Source organism: Pristis pectinata, chromosome 13 (assembly GCF_009764475.1).
Source record: "Pristis pectinata isolate sPriPec2 chromosome 13, sPriPec2.1.pri, whole genome shotgun sequence".
Classification (NCBI taxonomy): domain Eukaryota; kingdom Metazoa; phylum Chordata; class Chondrichthyes; order Rhinopristiformes; family Pristidae; genus Pristis; species Pristis pectinata.
In genome coordinates, this window is record NC_067417.1 from 41957870 (window position 1) to 41970671 (window position 12802).

The following is a 12802-nucleotide window of genomic DNA, read 5'->3' on the forward strand; positions in this document are numbered from 1 at the left end:
TTGTCCAAAGCCAAGCTTAAATGCAATATTGTGTTTGACTCAGATGCAAGATTTTGTGCACATTCCAGCTCTATCCTCAAGACTGCCCAAATTCCACCTAAATTACAGCACCCAGTTCCATCCCAAACTTCTTTCATTTCAGGTACTTCTTAACAACCCATCTCTTTGAGCAAGTCTTTGGTCACCTGTCTTGAAATCTTTCTGCAGTTCATGGTCATATTTAAAACAGATTCTTGCCTTCCTCACCTCTAAATTATTCAAATGCTTCCCTCATTAGCTTCCTATACTCTATCCTACATAAACACGCTGCACACATCTTCATTCAGTTCACCTCATGATCTTCATGCCAGCACTTTCTGATCTACACTGACACTTGCTCAAAAAACATGGCTCAATTTTAAAATTCTCATTTTAGTTGTCTATCATCCCTCCATAGACTTACAGTTTCCCATTTTTGCAAAATCTTTTGGCTTTCTGGATCTTTGCACTCTTTCACATTATAGATCTGAAATGATTAACAACAATTCTTTCAGCTGTCTTGGCCCCAAAATTCCCTTCCTATAACTCTTTTCTCATTTACGATGCTACTCAAGAACCTACCTCTTTGACTAAGCCTTTGTCAACCATCCCAAAGTCTCTGTGGTTCAGTGCCATAATTAAATCAAACATAATAAATACTGTTGGATATTTCATTAGAGGCAGTACTGTACAAAAGTTGTTTTTCACAAGTTAATATTAGAGATTGACTGGATCTACATACTTTCTTCATCTGAAACCAATACCATCAAAAAGCTTATCTATGAAGTGAAGGTTCCATTGAATCACTATACTTTGGTCTAGTCACTGTGTAACACCCCTTTAGCTATTATCTACATAGTACCACACAGTAGGTCAACTGGCCCCTTGTACCTACTCACCATTCAATTATTTAATCAATGGATCTTTTCCCCAGATGCCATTTTCCTTGATCCCTTAATATCTAAAAAGGTCAATCTCAGCTTTGAACGTACTCAAACGGTTGAGCCACCACCACCCTTTTGGGTAGACAAGTCCAAAACTTCACTGTCTTCTTGATGAAAAAAAATTAAATCTCAGTCCTGAATGGGTGACCCCATATTTTGAGACAGCACTGTTTTCTATTAGGGAGCTGGCCAGGTCTTTCAGGTGCAAGGATAGAAAGTAGTATCACACTGATCCATCTGTACATGTTACCACACTGAAAATCTTGGAGATAATCACAGAAAATGCAAAAGGGTTAAACAGTACAACACATAGAAAGTGCATCAGAGCATTTGCATATCAGTTCTTCCTGCATGCCTGACCTTTTCTGACCTCCTAGCCCTGGTACAGCATGTACAGTAAATTATCCTTTATGCTACACTGCAGAGTGCTTCATGCATTTCTCAATGGCCATAATGAATGTTTGTAGCTGACAAATAAAACAAAAGAAAATCACCATCCCCATACAAGAACCTCAAGTGAGCTAAGAATTGTACTGGTGATTTAAAAGTACATTTCAATGGTGACACAATCTGTTATATCATATTAACAGCCAGTACAGTTTCATTCTCACAGCAGAATTAACTCTAGATGTTATGGATGAGCAGGGTGACTTGAATTTTTCTGAAAGGAGCTTAACCACAAGTGATATTACCTATGATGTGCCTTGGTATTCAGGTTAGTATATCAAGCTTTATACCCGCTTTCAAAACCAGGTTTCTTGTTTTAGAAGCATACTCTTTCATACAAATGCTAAATGTTTATAATCCAATGATTCTAACACTTGAAGCTATGAAACAGATTCAGTGCACTGATAACCTATCACAACCCTATTTCAGAAGACCACTACTTGTGCATTGTTCTAATTGAATCACTGAGTCAAGAGGTTTTCCCAACTAACATCCCTCAGTTGGCAAAGAGAACTGAATGAGAAAAAAAAATCAAAAAAATTGCACTTATACATAAAAAAGTAACCCAACTTGTGCCCAATGGTTACAAGGGATTCCATTCAGACAGACAACTCACTCAGATTACAAGGTTGGCACACGTAGAAAGTTTAAGAACTTAAAAATCAAGCAGGCTCTTTAATTGTACTAAAATACCACAATAAAACAAACAAAAAATGGATCAATCACCAGAACATTGACCTTAGGAGCAGAATTAGACAAGAGAAAAGCAGATTCAGCTTGGGAGATGCATCAAACTCTCCTCAAAGCATCTAGTTGCTTGCTCCTAAACAGTCAGATCTGTCCCATAGACTGTCAAGATTGCAGCTTGACTAGTCTTATTCATGGAATCATACCTTCCAGCTTAAATACTAGACAACAATATCACCATCAAGTTATATACCGTCCATTGTCAAGATAGACCTACAAGTGACAGCAGAGTGGCACACAGTAATAAGAAAATAGCCCTCTGGGTCCTCAACATTTGAGTCCAGATCCCATGAGGTCTTACAGCATCAAGTTAAACATGAACACCATAACATACCATTACCCTACCTCATCAAATGAAACACTGGTTAAGCACGATATAGAAGAAACTCAAGATTAACAAAAGACACAAAATCTACAAAGCATTGAACACTTCAACATCCATCAGGATTGGCTCCACTTCCAATAACTGACCCTGAAGGACATAACTGTCAAACTGGACTTCTGACCATAGCAAATGAACTAATTAACCTCACCGACCAACGATTCTCCCTAATGTTCAACAACAATGATAGTACTAAGTTTTGCACATTATCATTCTGGATTTCAGCAATGGCCAGAAACCCATGTGGACAACAGCACCATGCCAGGAGGCTAGATATTTTGTGATGAGTAATTAATCTCTTTACTTTCCACCATCCACAAGACACCTCAGGAAAAAGTTGTAATACTCTCCATTACCTTGAGTGCTTCTCCAGCAATATTTGGGAAACTGAACAATGTCCAGTACACTTTGCTTAGAAGGCCTTCACCCATCACCCTAAACAGCATACTCAGACTGCGACATGTATTATTAACAATCATTTGCCAAGGTTTCTTTGACAACTCCTTCCAAACCCAAGACTTCTACCATTTAGAAGTGCAACTGCAGTGACTGCATACTATACAATCACCTTTAAGAGACTTCCAAATTGCTCACCACCCTGACTTGGAAAGTCATATCTTCATTGACACAGGAACAAAACTTTGGAAGTTCCGATCCAACAACATTTTAAGAACATCTTCACCACAAAAACCATCAGTTCAAAAAGAAAGCTCTCCATTACCTTCTTAAGTACAATTTGCGATAGGCATTAAATATTAGGTTTGCCTGGGATACTTGCATCCCAAAATTTGATGAATTATAAAGCAAGGCAAAGTTAACGAACTTTGTTGATTGCAATAAAATGGATTATTAGTTCAGTATGCCTAAAATTTCCATAAGGTGGGGGTAACTCCTGGGTACAAACAACATTTATGTTAACAGAAAGTTGTCTACTTAGGCCAGATTGTTTAGGAACATTTCCGCATGGTAAAGTTCACTTTGACCCAAATAGTTGTTGGATTATCGCATCAAGCAATTATCTCAAGCATGATAATTTCCAGTCTGAGATATCCTATGCCAGGAAAGTTGGCCCCCATTTCCTCTGAAGAAATGAATACTGTTGCTTAACGAGTTTATTTAATCTGTCAATATAGTTATTAACCATCCAGAATGAAAAGGTATGGAGTAAACATTGTAATGCTGCTTGGTTTGTTCAGTACTTAAAAACAGCCACAAACAACTTGGCATGTTGAGAAGGCCAACAGCATACCCAGTCAGTGGATGTTTCGGGTGGATAGATACGCAAAGCTACAAGGCTGGCTGATGCGAGGCACAAGAACAGACACAATCCAATGCACAATAGCAAACCAAAGGCAGGCTGAAGTTGGTCAGAAAGCAGTGTATGTGCATGCAGACCTTAAAATTAAAAGCTATGGGATTAGTTTGTGTCAGCCTGACCACAGAAGCAGAACTAAAATTACAATGGGTGGTGACCATTTTAAAATCTTCATGTTCAAAAAGAACACCATTTATGTGTTTGTTGCTTTATATAGAAAAGTGTTGGGAAACTATAAATTATATATTTATCTATGCAAGGAAAACAACTTCTTGGTTATTCACAGTTCTCATTGGGCAAATTTATCTAGTTAACAGCTTGAAGATAGTGACAAGTCACATGGGGCACAACATAGTCTGGGAGCCAGTGCAAAGTCAAAGACAATGTTAGAATCAGAGGTCATTCTATTGTTTACTTCAATGTGAGCAGGAGAGAGAGCTCTCCTAATCAGAGGATACAAGATCCTGTAATGTCGAATGACAGAGGGTTTAAAAAACATAGCATGGAAAGGTGAAACTTTAACTTGACTTGAAATTACATAGCATGTTGCAAAAGTACTCATTTCCCTCCTAGATTTGTGACAGTCTGTTCTATTACCTTTGGAAGATGTCCAAAAGATTGCGAGAAGGGGGATTTTGGTTTTTGTTTGCAGTTATATTCATCTCCACTTTGAGATAGGTGAATTAAAGTTAAATAGAACAATGTCCATTATTTTCAAAAGCTCATTAGTGACAAAATGGCTCACACTTTCACATCCTGTTGAACAGGACAGAACTGCCTCACCCACTTGACAATTATAGCAGCCAAGGAAAAAATGATTAACAGAAAGAGTTACATCAAGTGGTGTATTCAAATCCACCATTAATCATTTTGCCAAGAATATTTCCCCAGATGAGACACACATTTACATAAAAGGATGCTGAAAAAAACAAACAGGAAAACTTAAGTATTCGTGGAAAAGAATATCTTTGTCCCAATCCCGCCCAAAAATTCCAACAATCCAGTTCCAGTTATACAACCCCCTGAAATAGTCTGTAATATAAAAGAGTGTCTTCAGCTTTGTAGTGATCAAGTAAACTGTAAGAGAGTACACTGCAGTGCCAATGTGAACAAAACAGAAGCCATGGTTTAAGCTGCATTCAAACAACTCTGTAAAATGTCCCTACTGTTATCCAAAGTTAAGCCATAATAGCTCCCAGACAGCAGAACCAAGCCAAGATTATCTCTGTGATAAGAAATACTAAAAATATCAAAATAATAAACTGACGAGTGTGTATACTCCACCAAATTCATATCCACATTTGCATGAAAAAACAATGTTAATTTTTAAACACCCTTTGGATACAAGAGTTATGGTGCTGGACCAGAAGTTCAAAAGCTGAATATAGCAAGTTGTGAAAATTAATCAAAACATGTAGTGTTGCAAACTTGGACTAGAAGAGGAAAGACAAGCTGCAAAAGTTAGCAGATGGTAATAAAAACAGTTTATAAGTGCCACCCTTACCCAATCTGGTCTAAACTCCACTGCCCTCTGCAGTGGACTATAAAGTTATTCAAGCTGAAAATAAAACAGCCAGCTCTTCTCAGGGAAGCCAGGAGGCAACTGATATGCCCTTGCTAACACTGTGCATATTTTGAGAATAATTAAACTGACCCTCTGTTTGTGAGCCCCAAAAATATTTCACTTCTCAGTCTGGATGGAAACTAACTACAAATTTCAAAGACTCTAACCCAACTTTTCTAAAAGAAAAATTAAGAATAGACATTCATAAATTATATTTGAGGTTGGATTTTTACAAAGTATTCACCTAATTCCAATTGCTTTCTTTACAATTCATATTGTCGTACAGTCTCAACCAAACTTCTGTTGGCTACATCTGGTGAAAAAAAGAATGAAAATTTAAACACACAGCCATCACTATCTACCAAGAGGAGAAAGTGTTTTGAGAGAACTACAAGTACCAAGTACTGTCAACAACTACTGTAAAGTAATCAGACCACTAAAAAGTTGTTAAAACCCTACTTTGAGTTTTAAAAATACAGAAGCCTAAAATCCATATAGGCAATATATACAAAATATTAAAGTGTTATTAAAAAAAAGTTAGCCCACAAATGTCACAGATATCAAGTTATATTACACCAACTTAATTAAGCAAAAAAAATTAAGAGAACACAAAGGGATATTATAGTTACAAAGAAAATTTAAAACCCAAGAAATCCAGTGCACCTTAAAGGGCATGCTGGATGTTTGTAACAATGGTACACATACAACCATTGGACACCAGAAACTCAGTATTGCCAGCGCCCCCAGGCCTCGACAACCAAAAGGGTGTTGCTCTTCTTTCAATGTTGAAAATGTAGCTTCCAGGATTGAGACCTGGTCCATGAGGAGGAGAAAACCAAAAAACAAAACGCCTTTGCAAATGGGCCAGGGGTTTGAGAGTTCAACAAGCAAGCAAAATTTGTGATTCCGCCGCAGGCTCCTGCCCAGTCAGAGGAGAGGGTGTTGTGCCACATTGAGGGTGCAACGCCAAAGGATGATAAGTACAGGGTTTACCTGATCTAGTGACATGCATTGGAGAGTTAGCGGTCACAGGAGTGACAAACTATGATTGTTCTCAGTAAAACTACATCTACCTTACCTCACACTGCTCAAAGGGAGTCTTTCATGCTCGCCAGGTACACGAGTATGTATCCCAACCAGGAACGCCCATTTGAATTTGACTTGCATGATTCACTCCAAAAATGATCACAATTCCCTTAAACTTCAAAGGAAAATCTCTCCCACTGCCACCCTGCCCCCCAACCGAAGTGCAGTGCTTTTAAACAAAAATCTAATTTTTTTTGAGTGGGATATGCTTTTAAAAACAGGAACAGAGGCTCATGTAAAAATCCATAAAACATCTTTACAATTTTAAATGAGAAACATAAATTAATAATTACAGAGCCACAGACAAGAAAGTACAAAATTCAAGAGCTTGTAGCAACACAGTCAACACTGTAGTGCCTCCTTATATTTTCACAACCAAATTCACCTAAATGTTAATTCTAGATATAGCTGGGAGACAATTCTTGAAAGTTTAGAGCACCAGCAGCCAATCAGACTTTGTATTTTGTACTGCAGCATTCATTTTAATCATCATCCATTCCCCATAAAATAAAGCATAGATCATACCAATATTAAAAACACAAAACACGTGATTGTTATCAGTTTTTGTTTAAAAGGGGCACTTTCTGCAGTGTTGGTTAACATAACGAACCACACAGGAATAGCAACACAAAGTACTGCAGTAAATGATTAGTACTTGCACAAAATTGATTGGGTCTCACCACCCCGTGTGGACAACTGCCCTGTCTGAGCAAGAGTCAGGGATATAAGGAGGCGCATTGTGGGGCCAAAACCTTCCCTGCAGCAGCAGAAGCTGCCGCCGCCACCGCGGGGATCACGTCCCGACCAGGCCTCGCTCGGCCTCAGCACCGGCTGCAGAGAGGCACAAGGCAGACGGCTCAAGCCCCTGGCCCTGCCCGGCCCGGCCCTCACACCCCCTTCCCCCTCCGAGGGCCTGCAGCGCCCTGTTCCCCGAGCAGTCCCTTTAACTGGGGGGCCACAAGTAAGGCCCTCGCCCACCAGCGGCGACAGCAGCCGGCCGGCCCTCCACCCGACCACACGGCAAGCGCACGGCATCAGACCGACATTTAACTGAAACTCGGCGAGAAACGGGCCGGGCCGGACCTCACCTCCCAACCGCTCCAACAACACTTGGGCACCGCTGACAACCACTCGCTTTCAACTGCCCTCAGACCCACCCCCCCCTTCAGAATAGGCCAACTTCTCCAGCTGATTGACGCCAGCCGAGCCAATCACAGGCGCGGTTAGGTTGGACTGACAATACCGAAGACCAATTGATTTCTTCAGTTGATGTGACGTAGGGACTTGGGGGGGAGGCGGCGTTCAGGCGGGACACAGAGGGGAAGCAGTTCCCGGTCCTGCCACCTGGGGTGCTAGTGGGCAGTGCGAGGAGCAGCCTCCCCTCCAGCCCGCTGTTGGTGGATCTCCACCGGCGCTGCTCGCAGGAGCCGCCAGTGGAAATAAAATGCTGGGAGGAGATCAGGTTGCATCTGTGGGAAGAGTAAGAGTAAACGTTTCAGCTCGAAGACCCTTCGTCAGAACTGGGTAGGGGACAAAAGAAAGACAGAAACACAAGATGCTGAAATCTGGAGCAACAAACAAGATGCTGGAGGAACCCAGCAGGTCAGGCAGCATCTGTGGAGGGAAATGGACAGCTGATGTTTCAGGTCGAGAAACTTCATTTTGTCCAGATGAAGAATCTTGACATGAAACATCGACTTCCCACCACAAATGCTGCCTGACCCACTGAATTCTTCCAGCATCTTGTTTGTTACAGGGGACAAAGGAAGCTTGTTAAGCAGCAGAGAGGAGGAGGGGGAATGTCTCTGATATGGTAAGGCTGGGGTGATCATGGGGATAAGCTGTAAACAAGGTTATCTGGTGCAAAAAACAAGTTGCTGGAGCAACCCAGCAGGTCAGGCAGCATCTGTGACAAAGGGATAGTCAATATTTTAGGTGCAGGGTCTCAACCCGAATTGTCGACTATTCCTTTGCCTCCACAGATGCTGCCTGACCCAATGAGTTCCTCCAGCAACTTGTTTTTTGCTCCAGGTTCCTGCATCTGCAGTCTCTTGTGTCTCTAAGGTTATGTGGTCAATGAGTGAAGGGGAGCACTGAGAGAGTGAGAACGTAGATGAAAGAACATGGGAGCAATAAGATGTGTCCAGCAGGTCAGGCTGGGCACGTCCTCCACTCCCAGAGGGAACCAAAACAAGCAAGCTGAGCCGATATCACAGATGGACCACTGATCCAGTCGAAATCAAGGTACTTGAAGTTATAGAAGTCAATATTACAACCAGAAGGCTCCAATGTGCCTAGACAGAAGACGAGGTGTTTTTCCTGAAGGTTGCATTGGGCCTCTTTGAAACAGGAGACCACAGACTGCTAGGTCAGAATGGGTGGGATGGGGAATTGGAGTTGCAGGCAATGGGGAGCTCAGGGACGCTCCTGCTGGTGCTATGCAAAGTAGTTAATCAATCCTCATTTAGTTTCTCCAATGCAGAGGAGACCCCTTTGAGAACCCCGAGTGCAGTATGCTAGATTGGAACAAGTGCAAGTGAATCACTGCTTCACCTAGAAAGACTGTTTAGATTTGTTTTGCTTGCCCCACTTGACCTGCCAGGCTTGACTTCCTGTTTTATGCTCCTCAATTAAATCTCCACAGTTATGAGGGAAACTAACGAAGCCTGGCCAAGTTTTCTAGTGACTGCAGGAAGTGGTGCGGAAATGTAGGAGCATGCTATTGCTATCTGCAGCTCATAAATCATAAAAATATTGTGAGAAAGGGGAGATGATATTTAAGAGGAAGAGTAGGTTTAAGGGTTACATCACTGTGATAGATTCAGCCCTTCAGTTTGCCGCAGAAACAGGTTTTCCAACGATGGCCAACATTGTCTCTATTGCAGCATTTATTGCACGCTGGTGAACCTGGCCACCTACTGGTAGCTGGTGCTACACAGCATAATGGTTAGATTATCACGCTAATATTGTTGATCTAGAACCAAAATCAGTTATCGTAACCAAAAAATTTTGGCATTGCCATTAACCCAAATGGTTCAATGAAAACTGTTGTCATTACCCCCTCTGTTCCACATGAAAATCTACAGCAATGTGATTGACTTTTAGCTATCTCCTGATATGATCTGGCAAGTTGCATATTTGAAGGGCAGTTAGTGGTGGGTCGCAATTCACAAGATAGCCATGCCATCTTCTCGCAGATACCATTGGGCAGGAGGTACAGAGGCCTGAACTCCCACACCACCAGCTTCAAGAACAGCTACTTCCCTTTAACCATTCTGTTCTTGAACCAACCCACACAACCCTAATCACTACCTCAGTGTAGTAAAACTATGACCACTTTGATCACTTTGTACTACGATGGAATTTGTTTATTTTATTGTTCTAATTGTGTTCTTTCTTGTAAAAATTGTGTATAATTTATTTTTATTTTATGTTTATCTTGTGAATGCTGCTTATCTAATGCTATGTGCCTGTACTACTGCTGCGAATTTTTCATTGCACCTGTGCATACATGTACTTGTGCAGGTGACAATAAACTCCAATAAACTCAAAACTCAAAGTAGCCAGACTTGGCAATGATGCCCCACATCATCTGAATAAATAAATGGAAGTGTGAGTTATTCATATCATTGGCTTCCAATCAATGAAGGACAGAGTTAGCTCTGGCTGGATGCTACATTCATCGTAATTAGTAGGCAGTGCAACACTGGCTTGCTGTCTGCATTTCACTGATTTCCCACACCTGTTCTCTCGGTCCATCCAAAGATCTGGTTAGTTGGACCCGCCAACATTTTGATGAGGGAACAGTTTCTGCAGATGTTCCCCTAGCACCCACTGTAACTTTGGTGGAGACCAAATAGGATCTATGAAGAATCAGGATCAATGGGGCCTTTTATGTCCAAGTCTCCAGGACCTGTGTTAAAACTGCAGAGATCAGTTAAGTGATCCCCAATGCATTTAAAAGCCCCTTCAATTCATGCTCTCACCAAATGTTTGTGCAGATGCAGCATCAGTTCTCTCCATTCCTGCATGGGAATCATCCCCTATGAAATTTTAACGAGCTACGATTTTTGCTGACTAAATTTTTGTGACCTTAAGTCTTTGCACTGAGATGCAGTGCAGAAATCAAATAATATGAATTCAATGATTCAAGGATAAGGCAAGGCAATGTGAACCAAAAAGCACACTTTCACAGCAGGTGCAGGAATGGAGAGAACTAGAGACTATATGTATACAAACTTTGGTGACAGAATGAGTTGAAAGGGCTTCTTAAATCCACAGGAGTTCCTTACCTCTATAATGGAGGCATCACAGGAATGATGGCAACACTTTAGAGATGGTACAGTGAAAATTTAGTTGAATGGTACCATGGCTGTAAAACAACTTATATAAATGTCGGTGAAGGTGGGGTTGTTCTCTGTAAAGCAGAAAAGATTAAAGGAAGACACACGAGATCGCAGATGCTGGAATATGCAGCAAAAAACAAACTACTGTAGGAACTCAACGGGTAAGGAAACATCTGTGGAGGGAAATGGACAGTTGATGTTTCGGGTCGAGGCCCTTCATTTGGACTGAAAGATAAAGGGGAGATAGCCAGTATAAAGAGGTGAGGGGAAGGGGTGGAGCAAGAGCTGGCAAGTGATAGGTGGATCCAGGCGAGGAGGGGTGATAGGCAGATGGAGGAGGGAAGAGTGGAATAGCGACAGAGGCTGGGAGGTGACAGGTGGAGGCAATAAAGGGCTGCAGATGATGGGCTCTGATAGGACAGGAAGGTGGAGCATGGAACCAAGTAAGAGGAGGTGAGGAGAGCAGATGGGAACAGTAGAGGAGGGGACCCAGTGGGAGGAGTGTGTGGGTGATGGGCAGATGGGAGTGAATGGAGGAGGGGAAAGAAACAGGGTGATGGGGAGCTGGGGTGTGATGGGTGTACGTAGGAGGAACTGGGTAGATCAGGAGGAGAGAGGAAAGCGATAGGGAGGAGCAGCTTACCTGAAATTGGAGAGATTTAATCGAAAGATATGGATGGATGGCAGAAGAAGCAGAGGTGAAATGAAGTGAATTTGTTTTGATCGGGAACGGTCTATGTAAAGGGAAAATGGAGGACGATTCACTGATAATCTTCCAAAAGGAATACTTGAAGGGAAAATATGTGCAGGATTAATTGGATAATTCGGCAGTTCTTTCTAAAAGGGCTGGCAGCAGCATGAGAGGCTGAATGGCCTCCCTTTCTATTGCAGCATTATATAGTTATATATACTTCTCCATTCCTGGCAACTTCCTCAGAGGTCTCCTGTGAACTCTCGGTTGTTGTCATATTCTTCCTGAAATCAATTCCTGTTATCAGAGGCACTGTTCAATCCACGTGGAGACAGTATGGCTGGTAACAAATTAAAAATAGATTCAGGATTCAATCCATTGCTTATGTCCCTACAATCCACTGCTACATATTGTTTACAAAACAACTGATTAGTGCAACAGTTAATGAGATGCAACTATTAAATTAAAAGTATTTGATTTCAGGAACTGATATCTTGGCCTAGATTTTTTTGTTGCAGATCTAGAAGCAACGTTTGTTCGCTAGACTTGCCCTCGCCAGAGGCAATTTGGTGAAGGTGCAAGCAGATAATGTTGGAATAAGGGAAACTGGGCAGCTTGGGAACTCACTGAGTAAGTTGTGTATCAATAGCATCAGTCAGATTGAATGATTGCCAAGTAAGTAGCCCAAGGACAGGGGAAGTGGAGATAAAAGGAAGTAAATTCAATAGTAGTGAAAGAGGAATGAAAAGAAGGAATGAAAGGCTGTAAGGAAAGAAAGGAGAAATAAAGGAAGTGAAAAGCCAAGTTTAAAAAATGAAGATAAAACATTTACACTTTTTGAATCTCCATCAGGTCAGACCCAATTGTTATGGAGACACAGGAGACTCCAGGTGCTGGAATCTGGAGCAACACATGAGATGCTGGAGGAACTCAGTGGGTCAGGCTCCAGCTATGGAGGGAAGTGGACAGTCAGTGCGTGATTGTTCATTTTTGGTGCTAGAGAGATTGATTATTTAACACATAGGGGACTGGAAAAAGTGTGCTTACATGTGAATTGACCAGCATTATCTTCCTGTGAATAATTTAGTTCATACCTACTGTGCAAAGATGCTGATTTCATGACATTCAATGGATTTCACATGAAGATAATGTTCGGCATCCAGATAATGTTTATATGAAGGTAACTTGGTTTATTATTGTCACATGTATCAAGGTACAGTGAAAAGCTTTGTCTTGCATGCCATCCATACATATCATTTCGT

At 41.5% G+C, this 12802-nt stretch overlaps 1 protein-coding gene across 3 annotated transcripts in view; it reads right to left on the reverse strand.

The window, feature by feature from the left end:
• mbtps1 (membrane-bound transcription factor peptidase, site 1) overlaps window positions 1-7670 on the reverse strand; it is a 76048-nt gene extending 68378 nt beyond the window's left edge. The window contains exons 1-2 of one of the 3 annotated variants that reach the window (XM_052028083.1): window positions 7592-7670; window positions 5662-5730 (exon numbers count right to left, since the gene is read on the reverse strand). The gene's annotated coding sequence lies outside the window, so the exon portion shown is untranslated. Of the gene's footprint in view, window positions 1-5661; window positions 5731-7591 lie in introns of those variants that run through there. The other 2 variants (XM_052028082.1, XM_052028084.1) reach the window with 2 other exon arrangements.
• Between the last annotated feature and the right edge of the window lie 5132 nt (window positions 7671-12802).